Here is a 27,225-nt window from a genome sequence, read left to right as displayed (position 1 = left end):
TGTACTATATACAAGAAAATGTATAGTAACTAAAGGCAAGATTCTGGCATCCATACAAACATTGAGTACCATCATCTTCCGCAAAAAGTCAGCTTGAAATCAATTATGCACAATGAAAAGAGGTTAGCTGTGATTTTTTTCCCCCATCTGCTTTCAGTACATGAAGAAGGGTAATCAAGGATACAAGTTTATTCTCTAAATGTTTCCTGGGCCCCTGGAGCAGAACCAAAGTTTCTGGTTTTACTGTTTATATAGGAGAGGTGATGGTTAAGTTCTGACCTGCTGTCAGTGCTGCCGTCAAGAGTCCCTGTTGGGGTCTTCTGAGGGTTCAATATGTGTGTAGGCATCAGCTTGAATGGAATAATGTGTCATCTTCCTTAATCAAAGGACTATGTTTCTTACATAGGTTCAAAGAGAACTCCTTTATAATCAACCTCATCTTTAAGTTGTCTTTGCATAGTATGAATACTCTGGCCCGACAGATGGTTTGGCCATTACCTTCTATATTTCAAAGCAGTGATTGTGCACTCCCATTTGTGCACAAAATCAGGTCTATTTCCTTGTGAATTCCAAGAGTAATAAATCCTAGGGATCTGTGGTCTCTTTTTACTGGTGCTGACACATAGCTGATCTCTCCCCTTTTAGTTAGGGTGTCTATCAGCTAACCAATAGCTATAAAATATCTGAAGAAGGTCACATCTCTGAGTTTTATCCTCCTTGTTCCTGTGGATCACTCTGATTTAATCTATGGGAGTTTAAGCAGCTGAGGTGCAGTTTGGGGAGGCAGTGATTAGGAAGATGCCTGGAGGCTCATCTTCTGCACAGAGGACTTATGACTGATATGCATATAGAACACCTATGACTGATGCCAAGCGAAGTTACTTGTCTTCAGCCACAGACACTGCTAGGAACTGTTTACTTGAATACTGCAAGATACTATGCAGTTCGAATACTAATTCACACAAATAGTTTTCCCTAAATCATGTAGTTAATTAAACAAGGAAATAAAAAAAAGGTTATTTGCCAGTTTTTGAGACCTGTTTTGTAGTTTCTGGTTGTTTTGAACATGTCTAATTACTTTGTTTATTCTGCAGTTATTTTCTAGTTCACATACAACAGAAGGATAATTTACAGAACTGAAATTTTAGCTATTGTATAACAAATTATATTTGGGATGGATTACAGACATTTTTTACTCTATTGTCAATTGTAACAGGTGTTTGGTGGTGATTTTGTCCAGCAATATCTTATCTGGAAATGTGTTAAATTATAAGTATTCAAAGTATAATATATAATTTCTTCTTTCATATTTGGAAAATATATGGTGTTTTTTTTCTGTTGCTTTGATGGTATAATGTTGAAAGATTCCAGGGACTTTCAAGGTCTAAATAGTGCTTTCTGCACTTCTATAAGGGGTCCTTTAGGTATTTCATACTATTTTTAAAAAATGTTGGGGGGTTCTGTTTGTTTGGCTGGTTTTTGTTTGTTTGTTTGCTTGCTTGCTTGCCTGTAAATACTCTCAAAACTCCAATCCTGAAAAAAACAAACCAAAAAAGAAAAGAAAAGAAAACAAAAACAACATCACAACAACAATACAACCTCAAACATTCTCATCAGGGTAAAAAAAAAATTGCTCTATCCACATAAAACCAGATTATTTGGGCTAAGAGCAGATGGAATGCAGGGAGGTTGGGGAGTTCAAGTTCACACTCTCCAATAGCAGCCGCTGTCCCTCGGCTTTGGTTACATGGGGTACTGGCACCACTGGATCTGTATAAACCTGCATGTGTGTGGCCCATTCTCAGGTACACAATGGTCCTGATCCTGCACTATTAAAATTAATGAGAGCTTTGCTCTTGACTTCAGTGAGCTATGGATCAAGCCCAAAATATGCAAGGTTGTACAGGAAAACCTGTGTGGCTGGTCAGCTGGCAGACTCCTCACACAGCTTCAATCCCAGGCTTAAGCAGCACTCTAACTTTCAATGGGACTTGAACTCCTCAGTCATGTAGGAACTTTAGAAAATTTCACCCTGTGTCAAAATAACCACTGTTTCTTGTAACAAACTAATTAAAACTCTTCTAGTTAATGACACTTGGGCCCTGATTCAGCCAGTCATGTAAGCATGATCTGAAAGTTAAAGAACCATGTTGCTTTGCTGAATCTGGTCTCAAGTGTTTTACTGTATTCTTCCAAAAGAATGAGATGAGACTGCGTTGTCTAAATATCCAAACTTGTAATGCATCCAGAGGTCCCTCACCCTCCCTCCCTGACCCACAGCAGCACCTGCCTCCCCTAGAACTGGTGATAGGCAGTGTCATCCCTAACAACACCATTTATTTCAATTCCCATTCCCCTGCCTAGCTTGTCTCTCAAACTGCACTCCCCTGCAACCCAGCTGATGGAAGAGGGGATGACTATTAGATTACATTCATTTGATGTCTTACTCCTTGGCATTAGAGAAAAGATTTATTTAAATGAGATTCCATATCAGTAGACTCTCCAGTACTTTACCCCTGCTCTTTGTGAACACATACAACCCTGTAAATAATATTTTCAAAACTGTGTCTCTATCTAGCGTCCTAAATCCATATATAGACACCTGATGTGGCCCAATTTTCAAAAGTGCCAAGCCCTCAGCAGTTCCTATTGATCTTTAACATAGCTGCAGGTTGTTCAGTGTCTCTGAAAATCAGGCAATTTATTTAGGTGTCTGAATGTGCAGTTAAAATTTGAAACCTGAGATTAAAAAAAAAGAGTGGCACATCACTGAAAACATGAAATAAAGGTAGAATTTGGTAGCTTTCAAGGGGAGGGGGTGAATATTATTGAACTATGTATCTAAATGAATCTATGTTTGAAAGAGTAAGTTATTGACTGAGTTATGTTAAACATTATTCAGCCTTGTCATATATGAATTACAGGACTCTTTCCATTTTTTTTAAATAGAAAATGGAGAAGGAAGAATTACTATCTCCCAAACCATGATCAACTTTGCAGTAATTTCTCACTGACATATTTTCAGACATATTCTCTCAGGTATAGATATATGACTGTATGGAAAGCACGGTTGTGCAGTAACTAAACATTTATTTGTGGCTCATCTGAGACTTGACCGGAAACTCCAGAGTAGCTGAAAATCTAAGTGAGCTATGAATCTCCTATGGACTTACTCGGGAATGACCTATAGGTATTGTATTAATTTCTCTGTTCCCTTTTTGAGACTAAACAGGGAAAAGGAAACACATAGAATTACAAGTAGAGCACTGAAGAAAGATTTTGCCAACCTATTTCATACAGCAATCCAATTCTATTTCTGTTTTCAATTTGATTTTTAAGAATAAAACAAAGAATAGAAATAGACAACTTAATTACAATTAAGTGTGCTTTAAAACTTCACTCATTGGACAATACCATTGAAAAATTAACATCCTAGCCAATAAGCAAAGAAAACTTCATACTATAGCTGGGGGGATTTTTTTTTAGATGAATAGTTTATTAGTTGAAAAATGCAGCTTCGCGTCAACCAAAACTATACACAAATCAGGGTAAAATTAGGCAAATAGTTTTGGACAAAAAATTAAAAGAAGAAAAATATTCAAAAAAGTACAAATGTTCAGTTTGACATTTTTGAGTTTAAACATTTCAACTTTTCTTTTTGAAATGTTTCATTTAGAAAATTAGCTATATTTAATTCAAAAAGGGGGGAGAAAACACCTCAAAATGAAATGAAATGTTTTGTTTTGAGTTGAGTGAAACGTTTTATTCCAACTGTTTTTTTTTCTTTTCAGTTTTTCATTTTGGCAAGAAAATACAAAAAATGTCTCTTTCAGGTCATCCCAAATCAAACATTTTTCTAGCTTTTTTTCTCCGCTTCAGACACCAAACCAAAAACACAATTATTTTTCAACTCTACTTCCTCACCCCCAGATTAGCAGATGGAGTTGATGTTGCAACACATTTAGAATCAGAGGATATGCAGCTTGGTCACTGGTTTTGTTTGAATGGAAGAAGATCATAGAATCATAGAATATCAGTGTTGGAAGGGACCTCAGGAGGTCATCTAGTCCAACCCCCTGCTCAAAGCAGGACCAATTCCCAACTAAATCATCCCAGCCAGGGCTTTGTCAAGCCGGGCCTTAAAAACCTCCAAGGAAGGAGATTCCATCACCTCCCTAGGTAACGCATTCCAGTGCTTCACCACCCTCCTAGTGAAATAGTGTTTCCTAATATCCAACCTAGACCTCTCCCACTGCAACTTGAGACCATTGCTCCTTGTTCTGTCATCTGCCACCACTGAGAACAGCCGAGCTCCATCCTCTTTGGAACCCCCCCTTCAGGTAGTTGAAAGCAGCTATCAAATCCCCCCTCATTCTTCTCTTCTGGAGACTAAACAATCCCAGTTCCCTCAGCCTCTCCTCATAAGTCATGTGCTCCAGACCCCTAATCATTTTTGTAGCCCTCCGCTGGACTCTTTCCAATTTTTCCACATACTTCTTGTAGTGTGGGGCCCAAAACTGGACACAGTACTCCAGATGAGGCCTCACCAATGTCGAATAAAGGGGAACGATCACGTTCCTCAATCTGCTGGCAATGCCCCTACTTATACAGCCCAAAATGCCGTTAGCCTTCTTGGCAACAAGAGCACACTGTTGACTCATATCCAGCTTCTCGTCCACTGTGACCCCTAGGTCCTTTTCTGCAGAACTGCTACCTAGCCATTCGGTCCCTAGTCTGTAGCAGTGCATAGGATTCTTCCGTCCTAAGTGCAGGACTCTGCACTTGTCCTTGTTGAACCTCATCAGGTTTTTTTTGGCCCAATCCTCTAATTTGTCTAGGTCCCTCTGTATCTGATCCCTACCCTCCAGTGTATCTACCACGCCTCCCAGTTTAGTGTCATCTGCAAACTTGCTGAGAGTGCAGTCCACACCATCCTCCAGATCATTAATAAAGATATTAAACAAAACCGGCCCCAGGACCGACCCTTGGGGCACTCCGCTTGAAACCAGCTGCCAACTAGACATGGAGCCATTGCTCACTACCCATTGAGCCCGACGATCCAGCCAGCTTTCTATTCACCTTACAGTCCATTGATCCAGCCCATACTTCTTTAATTTGGCGGCAAGAATACTGTGGGACACTGTATCAAAAGCTTTGCTAAAGTCAAGGAATAACACATCCACTGTTTTCCCCTCATCCACAGAGCCAGTTATCTCACATAGACGGCAATTAGGTTAGTCAGGCACGACTTCCCCTTGGTAAATCCATGCTGACTGTTCCTGATCACTCTCCTCTAAGTGTTTCATAATTGATTCCTTGAGGACCTGCTCCATGATTTTTCCAGGGACTGAGGTGAGGCTGACTGGCCTGTAGTTCCCCGGATCCTCCTTCTTCCCTTTTTTAAAGATGGGCACTACATTAGCCTTTTTCCAGTCATCCGGGACCTCCCCTGATCGCCATGAGTTTTCAAAGATGATGGCCAATGGCTCCTCAGTCACATCCACCCACTCCATTAGCACCCTTGGATGCAGCGCATTCGGCCCCATGGATTTGTGCTCATCCAGTTTTTCTAAATAGTCCTGAACCACTTCTTTCTCCACGGAGGGCTGGTCACCTCCTCCCCATACTGTGCTGCCCAGTCCAGCAGTCTGGGAACTGACCTTGTTTGTGAAGACAGAGGCAAAAAAAGCATTGAGTACATTAGCTTTTTCCACATCCTCTGTCACTAGGTTGCCTCCCTCATTCAGTAAGGGGCCCACACTTTCCTTGACTTTCTTCTTGTTGCTAACATACCTGAAGAAACCCTTCTTGTTACTCTTAACATCTCTTGAGTTAGTCATCCAGGCCCTGAGATACAGAAGGAAGATGACAATCTGAGTCCAGTGAATGTACCACTATTGTTGTATTTACAGGCTGTCTGTGAACGAGTTGGTCCTCAATTCTGTCTGCCATTCTTCCATGTTCACACACTTGGGTAAGATCAATTTCTCCACCATTTGAGAGAGAACACTTTTGTAGTACAGACAAAGTAACCTAGAAGAAAGGAGTATGTATAAAATAATATGCAAAGCTGTAAATGAGACAAACTGAAAAGTGCTGCTCAAAAGAAGAGGAAGACATGACAGTTGGTTCAAGTAAATTAAATAGGAGAAATATTGAGTCATGAGCTTTGCCAGCAGCAAAATATTGGTTTCCTTTTTCTCACTGAATGCTGGCTTATTTGCACTGGCTGGAGCGCTGTGGTTATGGAGGCAAGACTCTACCATCTCTCCATGCCCACCTGCTCTGGGAAGGGAGTATGTCAGTCCACAGCACCCCTTATTCCAACCCCCCCGGTCCCAATATCTAGGTAATTACACAGGGGTGTGGGTGGGTGGGTGGTAGGGTGAAAATTCTTAAGTCTTCTTAAATCCCCTGAATGAGCACTTATTCCAAGCCACAATCTATCCCTGACAGCCACTTTTATATTAGTCTTGGTGAGATTAGTTTATTTTTGGAATAAAACAAAATCCACTTTGATTCATGTTTCTATTTTCTGTTGTCCTGTGATACATAATGCAGCTTATTCACTGTGTGCATGCAAAAGAGAGATACAGCTGCTAAGAAAGAAAGGGAGATAGCAGCTTGTAGCACACAGCAGGGGCCTCAATGAGTCTAGTTGTGTTTGAATAATGTGTTCTTTTGCTTTTACTGGACTATTTTATAGCTGTTAAGCAGGTAGCTGGTCCAGTTAAGGTTGCTGACTTCATTAATGAACATGGGGGTAAAAAGTGCAGTATCTGAACAAGGACAGGAGAGGGGGAGGAGAGGTCAAGGAAATAGTCAAAGCATTTTCCAACCCATATCGGAGTTGGCTAGTACAGATTATTAAATATGCATAAATCTTCTAATGATGTAAATAATATTAATGTAATAGATATAGGAAAGAAAGCCCCATTATATTTTCTCTATAGCAATTTTTACTCAGGGTAAATGCATACCAGAAACCTTGTTTTGCAGGCTCATTGATCCTGAAACACTTTGAAATGGAAAAGGAAAGAGGATTTTGATGTAGGATTCTACAGAATTCTAGGGTCCCTGGAGATGGTTTGTAGACATTTTACAACACTCTTCTGAATTCTCCAATAGATTTCTTTTGTATTGTAATTGTTCTTGGACAATGAAAATAAAAGAACAATTTTAGTGTATGAATTACAATTTAAATTGTAGTAATCTAATAATTATGCTGAAAGATTTTGGAGAGGGAGTTGAGAGCCATGGTAAAAATTTAAAGGTTATCTAAGATTTTCTTTATAATGAGTACTGGGAAAAAACAGACACTCTGTATTACTAAATTATGGATTCCACTTAGTGACTTTTGGAAGCCTTCATGCACTTCTTACAGCATTGTTATGAAGAATCTGTAGCTGATGTAATGAATTACTGAAGCATGTAAATCAAACAATATTGGTATAATTAAAATGTGTTGGGATATGAGTGCTAACTATAATCTTGGCAGTTGGCAGACAAGTAAAATATGTGAACGAATGGGAATGAACTATTTTTAGATTGCCTTCATGTCAGAATTCAGAAATGTAGCTAAAGATGAAATACAAGCCTTGACTACACAAGATATTTTAGACTGCTGACAATGCTAACATCATCATCACTGCCAAAGTTTATCAAAGGTTAAAGGTTTATTACAGGAAGTAAATAGTATTGAAAGAGAATAGTTCTGATAAGCCAATGGGTTTCTACATAAGGGTGCACCCAGTCACTTGATTGTAGGATAGAGGCCTTAAAAACCATTTTTAAGTATGGGCTATATTCTGAAGGCCAAACATAATTTTTATTTAGTCCTTGCTAGTAGGTCTGGTGGCTTTGAGACAATTGAAATCTATTTTAGTTTTGCCTGAACAAGTGCTTAGTAAAAACTTAATTGATGAGATTCTCATTAAACTTGCTTAATTTTGCTGGATAAGAAGCTGTGGAATTTTGCTTTCTCTTCAGATAGTAAACATTAATACAACTATAAACAAATTATATTTGCATATAAATCGTAGGGCTCCAGAAAGCTCTTCACTGGAGATTCTAACTGTTCAAAACAAGACTCACTAAATGTGCAAGCTCAGCTCCCTCCTCCTTCTGAAGATCAAATTTAAAGACTAGATTCTTTTTGAGATCTGTTTCCTTTGCATCTGTCAGGAAGCAAAAAACAAAAGGTTTGGAAACTGTCTGCAAAATCACCATTGGCTTCAATGTCAGGGTAACTTGGTGAATTTCTATTGCTTGTGTTATGCAGGTCAGACTACATGATCTAATGGTTCACTTTCACCTTAAAATCTATGAATTATGAACAGAGAATTGCCCTGGTGTAAGTGTGCCAACTTGAGGCCCTTACTCTGCCACCCCTAACCTCTTGATGTAGGGAATTGGAGGATGTTTGTCTGGGGCAAGCAGGAAGGAAGCATAACAAACTTCAATTACACTGTATCTATTCACTACTGGCAAAAGGTCCATTAAGGATGCTCTGTAGTTCTATACTCCAGCGAAATCAGCGTATAGGGGAAATTCATAAGATCAGCTGCAGCTGTGTTATTTTAAGAGATACTTTGGTAAATAAAAAGGAATTCACAAAACTATCAAAAACTGTATATAGGAAACGGGAAAAGTAAATGGTTAAGCAAGAAATAAAGCCATTAGGCCAGGTTCTGAATTCGCATAAACTGGTATAAATCTGTTAACTTCACAGAGGTAAATGGAATTAAAATTTTATGCTATTATAAGTGATATCAGAAATTTTCTGTGCCTTTTACAGTATTACTGATACCGCAGGATCAATCCAAACAAAAGAGAATACAAAACCCTCTGGTTAAAGGCTGTGAAATAACTAAAATGCTTTTCCCAATACAAGTATATTAATTACAAAACAATTTTCTTTTCTAGATAAAATACACTGGTGCTTACCACATATGATGCATTCATAATAAGTCTGTGGCAAACATTGTTCTAAAGGATAATTACAATTTCCCAAATATAGCCTTGTCCAATAATTCTTAACATTAAGTCAAGATAAGACAAAATAACCGTTGATTAGGAAAATATTTCTTCTCCCAACCCATCCAGGTTAGGATGACCATGTGTCCCTGAAACCCAGGTATACTCTTGTTTACAAGGCCTGCTCTAGTATCCCCAAAACTAAGTGTGTTCTCATGGTTATTGTAACTTCTGCTAACTAATACCCACGGGAATATTAGAGACCTGAGCTGGTGAAACCAAAACAATGGCTCAACCCCCCACCGAGTCATACTCCTGAATCTGAGAAATTAAATATAACATTCCTGGTCACCTTTGCAGTCAGGAGTCCTTGAAAACACAGATCTTTTATTTGGAGGAAAAGGGGAAAAACAAATAAAAGAAGTGTGATTACATATGTACAAATACAGTACAATGAACAAAGCTGAATCTGTGCACCAGGACTTAGGTTGGACAGTCCCCTGCAGTGTCAGATATTGTCTGGCTAGCTGAGGTCCAGAACTCTGTCAGATAATCCCCACCCATCTAAAATGCACTAACGGGTCCAATTATTCTCAGTTTTAGTTGAGAGAAACTATCAAGTGGTGGTTCTCCTCACCCTGTCTGCTCCTGCCTAGAGAAGTCCACATCATCAGGTACCACTCCAGTGTGCAGTTATCTGGTCCAGTTTTGTGACATCATCCTGCAGAATTGGCACCTGGGTGATTGACACCAGATTGTGAGCACCTGGGTTAGCCTTGCCTAGATGTGATTTGAGTCTGGTTGGGCCTTCTTGTGAAGTTCAGCTCTGTGCTGCCACCACCTATTGGGGTGATGTGATGTCAGCTCTGCATCCTCCAACACTGGTCTAGTTAGGTCTCACTGCAAAGTGAGCTCTGGGTCCTTCCTGTCCAGTCAGGCTCTGCCTCTCCCCTCACAGGGTCTCAGAGCCCAGGCTCCAGCCCAAACCTAAAAGTCTACACTGCAATTGTATAGCCCTGCAGCATGAAAACCCACAAGCCCAAGTCAGCTGATCTGGGCCAGCCGCAGTTGGTTTATGGCAGTGTAGCGTAGATGTACACAATGAGTATTTCTACATTAAAAAAAAAATGCAGCACCAAGTCTCAGAGCCCAGGTCAGTTGGCTCAGGCTGACAGGACTCAAGATGGAGGGCTAAGAATCGCAGTGTAGAAGTTAGGCTTGGGCTGGAAACCCCAGGAAAGGGGGATGGGTCTCAGACTCCGGGCTCCAGCCCAAGCCCGAATGTCTATATTATTATTTTTAGCCCCACAAGCCTGAGTCAATTAACTCAGGCTCTGAGGCGTGGTGCCATGGGTTTTTTATTGCAGTATGGACATACCCTCAGGGTACGTCTACACAACCTGTGGTAGTGAGCCTCCCAGCCCAGGCTGACAGACATGGGCTCTTGGGGCTTGCACTAGTGCTCTAAAATAGCTGGGTAGACCGTGCTTTTATGTTACAGCTTGGGCTGGGGTTCATACTCTGAAGCCACCCCCTTCCCTAGGCTTCAGCGCCCCAAGTTGCAACGTCAAAGCGCTGCCTACACAGCTATTTTTAGAATGCTAGCATGAGCCCTGCAAGCCCAAGTCTGTCAGCCCGGGCTGGGGTGCTTTCTGCTGCAGGCTCTGTAGATGCACCTTAAGATGGAGTCTTCTACCCTCTCTTATCGAACTTGAATGTCATTCCCAAACCAAAGTCCACTACTTGTAAAGTCAGGGTAGCCCACTTACTCCAAGGCCTATCAGGCACCATTCCTATGCCTTTCATGAGTACAGTCACTGTACCAACCTATCATCATGTCTACAACTGTAACATGGACAGATTCCCACTAAAGCAACAGAACATAGTATGTGAAACTATAGGTACTCAACATTATGATTCATAGAAATGAGATTGGCCAGAGATGGCTTTCCTGCTATAGAGGGAGTGGAAGTTCCATCCCTGTAAGATGTATAGCTCTGGGGCTTATAATATTACCACATTTCTCTCTGTATGTATAATTTTTAATTTATGTTGTAATAACATGTGAAGGCCAAATTGGGATCAGAGTATCTTTGCAGTAGACATTATATAAATGTACAGTATGACACAGTCCCTGCCCTCAAAGAGTTTACAATCTAATTTTAAAACAAATATATTAAAATTGGGCTAAACCAACAATGGAAGCGGAGCAATTTTATATGCTTTCATTTGCCAATATAAAGAGTGAATTTGCAGGAAAAAGGCCCATCTACATGTACATGTATTTAATAATTGCTTCACTTAAACATTTCTAATTTCCATTGTAACCAAAGCCTTGGTTTTAGTTTAATTGTTCTGGAGATGAATATTATATTTTCTCTAATGAATCTCCCCAAATTATAAAGCAATAAATGAATAAATAAAATCTATATTTATTTGATTAAGGAGCCACTTACATGTGCATAATCAGATTCCAGGTGAAAAGATGGAGATAGCAGTTTATTTGTTTAAAGGCCATACCAAAATATATTATCTTTGAAAGTTAGCAAAACAATCAGTGCACTAGCAATTCTTCTTACTTTAAATCTTGTCTTTAATTTCTTTCTTGCAGAATAATGTTGTTAAATATGGCATATTTGTCAACCTATGGTACTGTAATTTATCATTTTGATGCAAGTCCAACATTGAAATATAACTGAGACAGTGATTAATTTGAAATCTTAATTATCTGTCAGCCTTATTTTAGTTTTCTTCACATACCAATGTACGCTATCAATGGACATTATAAAGTCTTAAAATAAAGTCCTTAAAATATCTTACACTAAAAATGTTTTGTGAAGTTTGAATTCGTAGGTTACAGGTTACATTTGTCATATTATTAAGCCTAATATCCTGAGAAACAGGAAATCTTAAGAAACAAACATATTTTGATCCAGTGTAATAACTGTAATCTGATAAATTCAAAACACTTTTCTCTATACTGTGTTCTTCATTTAAAATAATAGAAAATGCATTGCAACTACATTTTGTATACAGTTGTCCATGTTTTTATTATCTAAGCTACAGATCTCTGATATTTTGAGGCCCTTTTCCCAGTAATAAGCAACCTGGGTGAACCCTTGTGCCTTCACAGAGCCCAAGTAACTTCAGTGGGACTCTGGCTTGACTGAGTTGTAGATTCAGGACCGTTGTCTTGTATTAATAAAAACAGGAGTACTTGTGGCACCTTAGAGACTAACAAATTTATTTGAGCATAAGCTTTCATGGGCTACAGCCCACTTAATTGGATGCATGTAGTGGAAAATACAGAGAAGAAGAACTGTTTGTAGTGATAATTAAAATGGCTCATTTCCAGCAATTGACAAGGAGATATGAGGAACTGTGGGGGGGAGGGGAATAAGCATGGGGAAATAGTTTTACTTTGTGTAATGGCCAATCCACTCCCAGTCTTTATTCATGCCTAATTTAATGGTGTCCAATTTGCAAATTAATTCCAATTCAGCAGTCTCTCGTTGGAGTCTGTTTTTTGTAGAGACTGTCCGGTTTGGCCAATGTACATGGCAGAGGGACATTGCTGGCATATGATGGCATATATCACATTGGTAGATGTGCAGGTGACCGAGCCTCTGATAGTGTGGCTGATGTGATTAGGTCCTATGATGGTATCCCCTGAAGAGATATGTGGACAGAGTTGGCTACGGGCTTTGTTGCAAGGATAGGAACCACATATCTCTTCAGGGGATACCATCATAGGACCTAATCACATCAGCCACACAATCAGAGGCTCGTTCACCTACGTAAAAGAATAAATGGACACAAATCAGACGTCAAGAATTATAACATTCAAAAACCAGTTGGAGAACACTTCAGTCTCCCTGGCCACTTGATTACAGACCTAAAAGTCACAATATTACAACAACAAAACTTCAAAAACAGACTCCAACGAGAGACTGCTGAATTGGAATTAATTTGCAAATTGGACACCATTACCACTACAAACAGTTCTTTTTCTCTCCTGCTGATAAAAGCTCACCTTAACTGATCACTCTCCTTATAGTGTGTATGGAAACACCCATTGCTTCATGTTCTCTGTGTATATATATATATATCTTCCTACTGTATTTTCCACTACATGCATCCAATGAAGTGGGCTGTAGCCCACGAAAGCTCATGCTCAAATAAATTTGTTAGTCTCTAAGGTGCCACAAATACTCCTGTTCTTTTTGCGGATATAGACTAACACGGCTGCTACCATGAAACCTGTCTTTTATTAATAACACTGAAATAAACAAATTTACAGGAATAAGTTCAACACTACTGCTAACTGTCCATTGATGTCACTGGAACAAACTTCACTGAATTGTGAATTTATGTTGAGAAAGACCGTTTGGATCCTAAGAATGAGAGGACAAAAGTAGATGTTCTGGGAAAGGTCTTTGCACCATCTTTAAGAATGGAATGGCCAGGAGGGTCTAGAAGCAAACATATCCTTAAGTAAATGTTGGTCTCATGGCTGAAGGATCCATTCTTCTCCTTAGGTAAATCTGGCTTTCCCTTGATTGATTGATTTATGGGGAATAAAATACTATTCATTTATAACATTGGCACGATGCCACTAAAATTTCATGGATGGTAATTTACATGTTACAGTTAAAAGAAAAAATAACTCAGCTAAGCTTCTTATCTGAGATCCACACCATGGATCTAGCAAGAGAAGTTGTCCCACAATATTGTTCTACTTTCAAATCCTTTTTTTATACAGCTCTACATTTAAAAACCAAATAAAAATCAAGACTCATTAAAAAATAAATTAGGTTAATCCTTCAAATGAACCATAGCAAATGATTGATAAAGTGTTTTGAAAAATAGTCTGAAGAAGTAGAGGTAGATAACTTTCAAAAATTGTTGCTACATTTTAGTTTGTACTAAATCATTGCTGAATTGAATGGCACTCAAATCATCAAAAAGTTATCAAGAACAAATAAATGCAAAACTTTGACATAAATATTACAAATAGAATTGGTTGAATTTTATTTTTTTTAAAAGAGAGTAATTTTGCAACATTACCCCCCCCCACACACACACCAATTTTTTTAGTAGCTCTAAGTTCAATATAATGAGTATAGTGAATAGTGGTGTAAACTGTCCTTTTTTATACATTAGAACCTGGAATATAATTTCAATTTTCTCATGTTCATCTGCCTTTCATATGTGCATTCTGTGAACGTGCGACATCTGAGCTTTATTAGCACAAATAATGGACGAAAAAACCCTTCTGGTTCAAATATGGCAATTTTCAATGAAAGCTACATTTGTATGTTAATTCAGCTGTATATATTATAATATATGCAGATTGTGCTGTGTTGTTTGGTTACGTAGTCATTCTCTCAGGGAACCAAAGCAGACTTATGTGCTCATGGTCACAGCATGAGCTGATATTTGTGAATATTTGTAATGACCTTTGTGCTAATGATCTACAGACCGGTAATTACTAACTGAGGAAATTTGGGAATAATTTCAAATAGCAAGCATCTAAGCATGTTGGCCCAGATCCTTACAGGTATTTAGACTCCTAACTTTCAAATTGCAGGCACCTAAATGCCTCTGAGGATCTAAGACTTTGTTACATTTTCTGAGACTATTATGAACAGAGCGGGAAAAGGTTAATTTTGTCAGATTATATTATGTGAATTATACCTTCCGCTCATGTCAAGAGATAGTCCCTTCAAGCTTTTTGTGAAGATAATATAGGCCAGATCTTCAGCTGGTGTACATTGATGTAGCTCCATTGAGTTCAGGTGAGCTGCGCAAATGAACACCAGCAATGAATCTGGTCCATAATGTTGAACAATAGGGCAAAAATTGAATACAGAGCTTTAGATGCAAGTATGTGGATATTTTATCATTCCAAATGATACTTAAAGGTATTTCCATAAACCATTACTAAATCAAAAAGAATTAGGGCTTGTCTACACTGTGATGTTGTCGACAAAACTTTTGCCTTTCACGGGTACTTAAAAAAGCCCCCGCCACGAAAGACAAAAGTTTTGACGAAGCAAGTGGCAGTGTGAACGCGGCTTTGTCAGCAGGAGCGCTCTCCTGCCAACAAAGTTAATGCCACTTGCGGGGCTGGAGGTATTTTGTCGGCAAAAGTGCTAACAAAATACCGAGAGAGAGCGTTTACACACGCTGACTTTTAGCGACAAAGCTGTGTTGACACAACCTTGTCACTAAAAGCTGCGTAGTGTAGACAAGCTCTTAGACTGGAAAAAATACTTTAAAACAATTTGAGTTTCTTTCTCTGTCTTAATCAGAAAAAAGTTGTTGCTAAAACACACTTTGTGTGACGTAGCCAATGCAACATACATGGTTCTGTTATAGTGAATTCTAATAGCTCTGGGCACTTAGTCATACTTTAAACTATGGTATGCTTACTTCTCTACATCAGTGTTGCTGGGCATAGAGGTTTTCTGACAGAACATGGTGGTGCAAATTGCATGAGAGTTCACACAAGCAACTATGTCAATAATGGATTTAACATTTCTATGTGATTTTTTAATGTTTTATGTTCTCTTATAATAGGCTTCAGAATAATGTATTTGTGTGTAGACCCAATTTCCCCTGATATTATGCATGCAACCATGGCTGAAATTGTACTGTCAAGAACTTGTGTTTAACAGTAGACATCTCTTCTGAAGGATGCTAACTACCTTACATGCTGCAGTTTCCCTATTCTGAAATGTGATATCTGCATGGGAGGCGGGGGAGAAATACTGATGTCAAAAAATAACTCTGATACTTCCAGACCTAAAGTAGGAAGTGTAATTAACTAGCAGGCATCATTATGCATATATTATACAGGGTACATAAAGATTAAATCAAACACTGTCATCCAAGTGATTTCATTTCTTTTTAAAATGAATATAGTGTCATGGAAAGGTCGTGAATGGACAGTTCTGGAAGCTGAAATCTTCTGTCTGAAAACTGATATTGCACAGATGGAGGCAATGCAAGCATTCCGTACACTGTCCTGACTACATGCCTCTAACCTAAGCAGGAATGTGCACCTTTGGGGCCTAGAGGAGATTTTAGTCTGTATCATTTAATTCCTAATCTCTCATCAGAGACTGCCAACAAGAGGCAATGAATACCATTTATGGAGGTGTTTGTTTCCCTAATGTAGACACATGTCCACTGAGAAATATTCTGTAAGTGCCGGAACACTTTACAAAGGTTAATAAAGAGACATTATATCATAACTTTTGGTCATTACTGCATGTGTCTGGGTCCAAATTGTTGGGGTAAAGGTGAAAGGCTGTGTATCCCATTCCCAACTCCTTAAGCCATCCAGTCCCTCTAATTTACAAATTGTTAGTAAATGGAGATGACAAGGGTAGGATGTGTCCAGGCAAATACTAATGTAAAACGACAACATGCTATGTCATCTTTAATTACAGTAGTAACACTGGTTAATTTCACATCTGTCATGATAAGTTTGCCTATTGGAAACTATAAGAGCATGTGTGCTGAGCATTAAATGTTTCATATGATGGATACTATATGTATTCCCACAGTTCTGTAGCCTGTCATAAAAACATGTAAATTCTATTCCAAACTGCCACATTGACTAGGTGACATGAGATACTAACACGGTTTGCTCTAAGACTTCTCTGGAGGCTCTGTGTTCTTTGTATTAGCAATATTTGTATTGTTCTTTGTTGATGCTCACTGATCAGAGATTTGCATTGTTGTGACAAACACTAGCATGTAAAAGCTTCCATATTTCAAAGCCTTCTTTCACCAATTACAAATACTTATTAATTAATTTCAGAATATCCATTGCCTTGCTACTTGCTCAATTAATAAAATCAAATAGACAATACAAATGAACAAAACAATCTGCAAATAGTTAATCAAATAAAAATATGTTATATGGTGCACTGAAGCCTGCTAGGGGTTTGTCTCTCTGGTGCACCATCAAAAAGAACTAAGGCAAGTGGGGTCAGCTGTGATGGGAACTGGATAAAAACAGACCAAAACGACAAGGATTTGGCAGAGAGTGAGGGTAAAGGTTTAGCTAGGGAATAATAAGGTTGAGAAAACAGATGGAACAGATGGAGGGGTTACATGTAGAAACCTCAGCTTCAGACACAGAAGGAGGACAAGATGTTGGTAGGGATGAGGTGAATTTATCTTTCTTTGAAAAAGCCTGTGGAATCTTATGCAGAGAAGGAGAGGTGAGGAGGAATTCAGTGCTAACAAAAGGCAGTAAAGGAGTTGCTGAGATTATGGTCATGGGAATCAATGGAGAAATTTGTTTCTGTTTGGACAGGAATATAGTAGAACTGGGGAGAACAAGCTTGTAACGGAGAAAGTTCACATTGGTACAGGCCCTTTCCAGAGACAGTCAGCAACAGGACAGCAGGAGCAGAGGATGTGTATGGTAAGAGTAAGTTTGACTTGGTGAGGTGGAATTTGTGGGGATGAGGGGCAAAGGAGTTGAGGAGTAAAAGGAATCAACAAATTGGACTGGAAAAATACTGAATCAAGCAGTGGAGAAAATATGGAAGAATGGTCTGAGAGCAGCAGAGAAGTCACTGACATCAGTGGACTGGAGGTTACAGAATGGCCAAGTGAACAGGTGAGAGTTGGTGTGCAGGAAGGTTATGTTGAATAGCATGAAGTGGAGGTCAGAGAAAGAGTAGGTTTAGTGAAGAAAAAAGCTCTTTCATGTTTTTTTCTGGGAATGATGTGATCTGCTCCAGAGGAGCTCAAAAGTCTCAGCAGTTCATAGATCAAAATTAGGTCTCTAATGTTGCTAGGGAATTAACTCCTTTGAAGATTGGAACCAGTTGCTGGAGAAGTGGGATTTGAAGGCTTGAGGATTATGTGTTCATAAAACTGTTGTTCAAACGATTAGAAATAATGAAAAACATTCAAATTATAGCCAGTTATAGACAAATTTGCAAACAGAAAAAAGGGCCAAATTCAACCAATCGTCCACAATGAATATTTATTTAATAGTTCAACCAGCTCTATGTAACATAATTTCTTGGCCAGTGTCAAGTGCTTTTTATATTCTTTTACTTGTGGTATTTGTACTTCGTAACATTATCAGAGAAGTCTGAAATTATTAATTTGTATCTAATGATTTTATACTGTTTCATGGCAATCAATTCATTTACCCATCTGTCTCTTACAGAGTGCAAGCCACTGTGTTGTGTTTACTTTCTTTTTTGTAATGAGCCATATTAATGGGGACATCATCGACGCTCATAGCATTTTAAGAATAGAGTTTGTAAGTTAACTTGTTCTCTCCCTTCTGACTGGATAAGCACAACTGTTACAGGGCCATGCTTCAGAAATTGCTTAAAGAAATCCCCAGCTAAAGTGGGGTAGAATTTTTCAGGATGTTCATCGATTGATTTGATTCCCAAAGTAAGCAGGACGTACAGGAAGCAGGATTCATTTGCACAGAGGATTCATTTACAAATATAAGAGAATTCAACACAAAAGAGAAACTTTATTTTTACCTGGAAATTATATTTCAGCAAATTAAATGCACACATCTGAACTTCTGCCCAGAATCTATAATGCCCAGATCTTTATTGCATGATTGATTATGAGATTTGCTAGCTTTTTATTATCCAGGAACACTAAGATCTTTTATCTGCTATATCCAAATGGTATATAACCCTTAGAGGGCAACGGTATTGGATAGAGTTTTGAAGCAAATCAAAGATCTTATTTCAAGGTTTGAGCCACTGTGCCCTTCTACCATTACATTATATGTGACGGTAAGATAAATCTTGAGTTGGCTTTCACATCACAGAGGAAATCAGTTGCAGGGAAAATTAAGTCCATAGCTTTTCTAGATTTCCTGTCAGATTCCTTTTGAACTATTTTTTAAAACTCTCAGGGTGGCATATCTCTGTCTTCAGAAACACATAAGAGGAGAATTTGACCACATCTGGAAGTCTTGCTAAAATTTCATACCATTGCTTTGCAGCTAAATCTATCTCCTCTATCTGTGTGTGTATGTGTGTGGGGGGTGTCTTTCAAGAAAATACTGTTCTCTAATAGAACGGATGATTTTTGGTACAGGTCTAAACAAGTAAACTCTGAGCTCCCCTTTTTTATTAATCTTATTTGTACTGTACTCTGTATAACTAGTAATCCTCAGTGGGGAGGGTGATGGAATTTGCACAAATGTCTCAAAACTGCAGATTGAAGTTAAATTGTGCATTGTGATATGTGTACCAAGTATATATTGAAAGAATAAATGCAAACCAAAGGAAAAAAATCCCTGTCTGGGAACATATTGATTGTTCAGAGCCAAGGCATAGATAATTTAGAAACTGGAAATCACCCGGGCTTTTCTCTTTGTTCTACCCCTCTCCATCTTATAAACAAGCCAGAGTGTATAGTTCATGCAGCAGAGTAGGTATAAAATGTTTTAAATTCCAGGGCATCCCTGCATTATCTAAAGAGTTTTCTCCCCACATTATTGCTAATAGAGAAAGCTTTTTCCACATAAAAAAATATTAGGAAGAGTCTCCATCCCTTCCTCCCAGATTTTAAAGAGGAAATGGAAAAATCCAAACCTATGGCCATTTTGTTAGCCTTTAAAATGTAGATTACTAAATAATAAATATTATGATTAAATACCGTATAACAGGGGTCCCCAAACATTTTCACAGTATGGACAGCCTCTAAATGCAAAGGTTGCCTCATGGACCACTTGATTTTGCAGGGCTGGGATTACAGCCAGCCAGTAAGACAAGGGCCTTGTCTGGAGATGCCCTGAAGAAAAAGAAGGTGTCAGGATTGACTAGATGTCATCCCTTTCTGGAATTCGTTCCATCCCATACCCAAATCAAGCAAGCTTACTTTGTTGGTTCATTTGCTCCTTTGTCTTAATCAGAGGTACTTTTTCTCATAACATGAAGTGTCCTAACATGACTCTTGAACAATGCTAATGAGGGAAGTTTTTCCTAAATCCAGGCAGATTGTGGTGTTGTGTTGAAGCATAGGAGATTATATTCTTAAAATGTCATTCCATCTAATGTAACTGTAGTTATTCTTATTATTCATATGAAAGGACAATTCTTTTTTGAAGTATAAGACTTGTGAATAAATATCAAATTGTTGCCATTTAACTTCATTGGCCCACCTCCTTGTTCATGAATTATGAGAGTAAAGTCATGCTCGGTTCACCTCCTCTACACTATTTGCTGTTTTATCTTTATCATTACATCACTTATTCACCTCCATTCGAAACTAAAAAGTAGTCATATTTTGGATCTAGTCATCTCAAGGTCACCCCTCAGTCATTTTGCCTGGCAATGTATAATTTACCAGGTTAGTTTGTTTCTGTCTTTAAAACACACTAAAATACAATCAGTAGAACACTCTCACAAAAAATAGATGTCACAAAATGTCCATATATACAAAATAGAGTGGCAATCAGTTAAAAAGAAAAAAAGAAACCTGTGCATACACTCTTAGATTTTACTTTTCTGGGGAGTGTTCGTCTACACACTTCCAATGTATCAGTGAGGGCTTACTAGAAGGACTTCCTAGTTCCCTCCCACCGGCCCATGGCAAACTGAAGTTTTAAAAAATATTATATACAGTACAGTGTAATCAACATCTGAAATAGATCAGCTTTGTTTAAACTTTCAATTTAGAATTTGCCCAGTCTAATAATCTACCCGCGCATACCATGATATGCCTACCACACAGGAGCCAAATCTACATTGACCCTAGTTCATTGGTACATTGCAAGTGAGATGTCCATTGAAACTAGCACTGAGACCCAATGGGAGAATCTGCTTTAGTTTTAAGTACAGCAATTGCTTAAAAGAGTGAGCCCATAATCTATTTGGGAGAGTCAAAAGAAGGGCCTGTGGGTAGAGGTGGATGAAATTTTGTGGATAAATAGTTTATTTGCTGAAAAAAATAAGTTTGAGGCTGACTGAAACTATTTGAATTCATGTAAAATTTGCCAAGTAGTTTCAGCCAAAATATTTTCTTCAGGATAAAATCAAGGGGTGTGTGTGCCCCACCCCCATCCAATACTCCAGTGCTTAGGTACTCACCTGGGTCTCTCCCTCTAAAGCAAGGACTTGTAATTAGGTCTTCCTGCTCCTGGGTAAGTGATCTAATCATTAGGCCATAGACTCTCTCTCTCTTTGTTCCTTGTCTCCCTTCCTCCCGCCCCCAGCAATTATTCAGGAAGATGACGTAGATATTGGCATAGAAAGTACGCTTATTAAGTTTGCGGATGATACCAAACTGGGAGGGATTGCAACTGCTTTGGAGGACAGGGTCATAATTCAAAATTCAAAATGATCTGGACAAATTGGAGAAATGGTCTGAGGTAAACAGGATGAAGTTTAACAAAGACAAATACAAAGTGCTCCACTTAGGAAGGAAAAATCAGTTTCACACATACAGAATGGGAAGAGACTGTCTAGGAAGGAGTACGGCAGAAAGGGATCTAGGGGTTATAGTGGACCGCAAGCTAAATATGAGTCAACAGTGTGATGCTGTTGCAAAAAAAGCAAACATGATTCTGGGATGTATTAACAGGTGTGTTGTGAGCAAGACACGAGAAGTCATTCTTCCGCTCTACTCTGCTCTGGTTAGGCCTCAGCTGGAGTATTGTGTCCAGTTCTGGGCACCACATTTCAAGAAAGATGTGGAGAAATTGGAGAGGGTCCAGAGAAGAGCAACAAGAATGATTAAAGGTCTTGAGAACATGACCTATGAAGGAAGGCTGAAAGAATTGGGTTTGTTTAGTTTGGAAAAGAGAAGACTGAGAGGGGACATGATAGCAGTTTTCAGGTATCTAAAAGGGTGTCAGAAGGAAGAGGGAGAAAACTTGTTCACCTTAGCCTCTAAGGATAGAACAAGAAGCAATGGGCTTAAACTGCAGCAAGGGAGGTCTAGGTTGGACATTAGGAAAAAGTTCCTAACTGTCAGGGTGGTTAAACACTGGAATAAATTGCCTAGGGAGGTTGTGGAATCTCCATCTCTGGAGATATTTAAGAGTAGGTTAGATAAATGTCTATCAGGGATAGTCTAGACAGTATTTGGTCCTGCCATGTGGGCAGGGGACTGGACTCGATGACCTCTCGAGGTCCCTTCCAGTCCTAGAATCTATGAATCTATGAAAATAAAACAGAAGAAATAAGTTGTGAGTTTTGGGTGGATTGCTTGTTTTTTTTAGGATATGTGAAGATGACTGGGCTCCTCAGCATGATTCCCACCCATCCTAACCATATGGGGAAACTGTAGGGTGAAATAGCAAGTTTGAAATGGCAACATTACAGTATTAATGTGGTCTCATATCAAAATGTATCTAGTAGAGGATAGATCATATGGTTATTTGTGGATGTGGGGGAGCAATTTCATTCCTTAGTGCATCTGGGGGATTTTTGGGGGCATGGGACTAGCTTTTGGCTCCAGCGGGAAGATCTGGTCTATCATGGTGAGAAAGGATTGGAAGGGAATGTTAACTGCTTTGACTGCTTTTTCTCTAGTGACCTTTTTTCCCCTAAACTGTCACCATATAATGTTTCTCCAAACAGAAAATGTTTACACAGTTCAATAAGCCATCATAACATATTTGCTAGATTTCTGAAACAATGTTAAATCAAAACAATTTTAACTACAGATGGCTTCTGCAGCAGTCCGGCTCCAGGGGTTCACAGATTATAGCAGACTTGACTGTTAGTGGCAAGTGCAGTAGGATGACAGCCTGATACTGATCAAATCAGTGATCTTCACTGTTGAGTCTTGCAAAGTTTTTTTTTCCAGATTGATGAACCACTACCGCCACAGTGACAACTGCCTACATTCCTTTCCTACCATGTTATAACTGTTTGCTCTACCTTATCACACAGATAATGTTAGCTTGGCATATTGGGCCACAATAAATGGGAAATAAGTTGTGAGTTTTGGGTGGATTGCTTGGTTTTTTTTAGGATATGTGAAGATGACTGGGCTCCTCAGCATGATTTCAATGTCAGTGCATTAAATTGGGCTCAAATTTTAAGAGGTTTAATCAAATATTTGATTTATAATCCTACAATAAATACCAGTTCTTAAAGTAATTGATTGTTCATGAACATATACATATACTGTATATGAATATGCTCAGTATTCAGATATGTTCTATTGCAGTGGCATATAAAAGTATTTCTCTATAATTTATACCTTTTATCATTTTTGCAAGTGTTTTTTTAAGCCATTAGAGTGCCAAAGCTTCCTCCACCTCTGCTATAATAAATTAATGGTATGAAAATATACTTTTTTGCAAAAGAAAGTATATTTTTCCTATTTTTCACACACAGCTGGAAAATGTCTTCTCTGAACTCTGTTAAGCATTCAGGCCTCCCCTTTAAAGTGGATATATTTAAATGCAGACTATGTTTCTTCTCTGAGAATTTAGTGAATAAATAAGAACAACAAGTGAACAAGGGTGAATTCAGTGAAATTAAACGGGGACAGATTCAAAACTGATTAAAAAAAAAGAAATACTGTCTCACACAACATGTGATTAAGCTGAAGAACTCATTGCCATAGGATGTCATTGAGGACAAGAAGTTAGCAAGATTTCAAAACAAGGGATTGGACATTTACACGGATAACAAGAATATCCAGAGTTAACGCTGTCAGATTTTGGAAGAGAGAATAAATATTATGCTTTGGGTTTCAAGCCAGTTTCCTCCTATGTGGGATTGTGCTTCTTGCCCAGCCTCTGATTAATTTGGTACTTCACACAGTTGGAGACAGGATACTGGACTAGATGGACCTCAGGTCTGATCATGGCAGTTGGTGTGCCTCTGAGGTGTGTGCCACCCATCACCATGTATCTCAGGCATAGAGAATTTTTCAAGATGAAGAGTGATAACTGTGGGTCATGAGAATGAGCTATGTATGAACCACCTACTTCTTCACATAATTCAGAATATTGCCATTTTTAGATAAAACTCTCTGTCTAATACCAGCAGTCTACTGGCTTCCCTTTAGCTTTTCAAATTGTTGCTCACAGTCAAGAGAGATATTCCATATTATTTTATAAGGCCCTGGTTTCAAGGCTTCAGCTTTTGCCATCTCTTCTGCCCCCATGTGTAAAAACAATAGCTTTTTTCCCAACACACAGTTTGGGGCCTTTTTTCCCCTCACAACATCCATGGTTCAGTAAGGAGACAGGTATGTCATGAGTGGCAGTATTTAACACACAACACTATCTGAAATTACCTCCATTTTCCCATATGCTCAGAATAAGTGATTTCTGTGGTAATGGTATGCTAATCATTACCCATTGAAATATAGACAATGCATAAAGAGCTTATATTGTCACCACAAAATAGATAATATACAGCTTATCACACTGTGGGTATCTGCTCCAGTCAAGTCTCACCCTCCTACTTAAACCTATTTATATCACCTTCAATTCTTTCTTCCTTCTCTACCCTACTTTCACTCTTCTCTTCTTATTCCCTACTTTTCCACCTACCCATCCCCAGCAAAAATAATACACTGAAATGAAGAGGATACACCAATCTTCACCCTGATCTATTTCTTGTATGTTGTATTGCTTTTCCTTGCCCTTTGACCTTTAAGACAGGGTCTGTTTTCCTCTTACATTTGCATGTCGCCTAGCACAAGGTGGTCCTGATCTTGTAAATAGTGGACATCTATATAATTTAAAGGTAAGTCCAAGCCAGTGATTAAATCACATCTAAAATTTTCTAGTACAGCAGCATACCCCATGTAGCAGCATAACCTCAAGCATGGGTAAAGCAATCCCCTTTGCAAGATAGGGGCCTTAATTAGGATATACTTAACTGGAGCAGCCACTTTATGTGGATGTCTACAGCAGAACTGAATTAGATGAATAATAGCGAAGGACAGTGAAGGCTGCTTTGTTGTGACTGTATTTGCACAATATGTGCATAATGACCGTCAATTAAACTTACTGCCAAGTGGGTAAATGGTGCTTGAGCTAGTGTGAAAATATGCATCTAATTTTTTAATACAGAATGCACCACATACAGATGAAACGAAGGAAGGTGAAATGAAGAGTAAATAAAAAGTTTGTTCTTTTTTCGAATACAGTATTTTTCATTTTCAGCTCTGTTTTAGACAGCAACCATAAAGCCAAATTATGCTCTTAGATTTCTCAGCACAGCTGCCCAGGAAGTGCAACTGAAGACAAGGGCAAAATTTTCTCCTTCATTGGGGAAGATAGGTCACACACTGGGTTGACCAACTAAAGCCACTTTTACTGTATACCCCCAAATGTATTAAGTACAACACAGTATTCAGTAGCATGAGACACAAGCACTTGCCCTCACAGTGGTGAAAATCTATTGTCAGTCACTTCACACTGATAGCAAAAGCAAAAAGACATTTTATAATATGAACTGGCATCTTGACAACATTCAAAAAGGCCAGAACACTAAAGGCCATATCATGTACTAGGAACTGTACGGGTGAATCTAGGGTGAGTAATTAACCTAATTACCCAACATTTGCACCCTGTATAAAGTCTGCTACTAGGAAGCCTAATAACAGCGTAGTAAGTTTAAAATACGAAATAGTGTCTGTTTTATACATGTGAATCAGCTGTTTATGACTTAGGAGGGAGAAAAACATTTTATTGCTGTTTAAATAATGTTTCATTTTTTCTGAGTGAATGTGTTGCTTTCCAGAGTTTTGAAAATGTCAGGGAAGTAGCAGATTATACTTCACACTGTATTTTAACACTTGAACTGATCCAGTTTTTGTTTATTTAAAATTTATAGTGAGTTTAACATTTCCTAGTAAGACTTACTTTAAAAATGCAACATGTTAGCTATGGAACCCAGGGACCTAACGCCTATCATTAGCTTCCACTCCAAGTGCAAGGTGCATTTGTTTGACCTTACCTTCTCTAGCATAAGTACATAACATGTATATTTAAAAAAACCCAAAACCAAAACCCAAAAGCCACAGCCCCACTTAAAGAAGACCTTTCAGTGCACACCCTTCTCACTCTGAGGCAAGGATGAGAGAATGAACAGTATGTGACAGATGTGTAGTCACTTTGCTTAATGCGCTACTAGAAGGCAGTTTTGGACTATGGTGGTGAGTATGGTATAAGAACCTATTTAGAAACACATCTCACAATCTAAATAAATCGACCTAATGATAACAAATGAAATCCACATCCTATCATGAAAAGAACAGGACCTGCTCCAATCAACCCCAGCATGGCAGGTAAATAGATAGGCTTTGCCCTGAAGGACACATTCACACTGTGCTTGACAACGATATTAAAATGGATGGGATTGAAACTAACAGGTCCAGGTGGTCAGGGTTTTCAACAGAAAGTACTCTGCCACAACCCCTGGAAGTACAAATATATGAACAGTGAATCAATCATCTCAGCTCAAGTAAGCACATGCAGAGAGAGAGAGAGGTGTTGTCTAAAGTGGACTCTGAACATGCGTCTGACGAAGTGGGTATTAAAGTTTATGCTCCAATACGCCTCTTAGTCTATAAGGTGCCACAGGACTCTTTGTCGCTCTGAACATAAAGAGTTTTATTGGTCAAAATTGGTACCTTAAATTGCACTTAAAGTAAACTCAAACCCACAGTGTTCCAAGTAGGAAAACTACTCAATATGTGGACAGAATTGAACTGCTGAAGTTTCCAGATGGGCAAGGAGTAGCAACCCAGAGATCATATTGCAGTAATCTAGGCTGGAGGTCACAATAACCAAGATAAAAAAAAAAGAAGAAGACGACAAAATCTCCTGGGTAGACAAAGATGGGAGTAAAAAGCATTCTTGTCACCACCTTTAACTCTTGTATCCAGCCTGAGGTTCAGTTAGCTAACTCATATTCAGGCACAACTGTAATACTGGTACTAGGGAAAGCAATTAGTCATGCTGTCTGTCTCTAATAAAAGGGAATAATGGAGCACAATGATGGCATTCCACTTCAGGACATTTTATTTTCTCATGTAGTGTCCTGAAATGTACAATAAATAAAAGAGGTGAAAGAATACAAAAACCTTGTAATTCTCCTCTTGAGCAAACCTTTCAGAAAAGAGCAATTGCTCTGTGCTGTCCTTTTGGTCCTTTAATAAGGAAGAACAGAGCCACTTCAATGTAATCCTGGCTAATGCTGACAGGTCGATAGACATGCCAGCAACATCTTGCCATTAGCAGTAACTAAGATACTGGTATCT

At 38.7% G+C, this 27,225-nt stretch overlaps 1 protein-coding gene across 1 annotated transcript in view; it reads left to right on the top strand.

Moving 5' to 3' along the window:
• CSMD3 (CUB and Sushi multiple domains 3) overlaps window positions 1–27,225 on the top strand; it is a 1,099,171-nt gene that overhangs the window by 179,711 nt on the left and 892,235 nt on the right. The window lies entirely within an intron of this gene.

Source organism: Terrapene carolina, unplaced genomic scaffold (genome assembly GCF_002925995.2).
Source record: "Terrapene carolina triunguis isolate 2854851 unplaced genomic scaffold, T_m_triunguis-2.0 Scaffold58, whole genome shotgun sequence".
NCBI lineage: Eukaryota > Metazoa > Chordata > Testudines > Emydidae > Terrapene > Terrapene triunguis.
The sequence above is the reverse complement of the archived record's forward strand: the minus strand, read 5'-3'. Positions and strand labels throughout refer to the sequence as shown.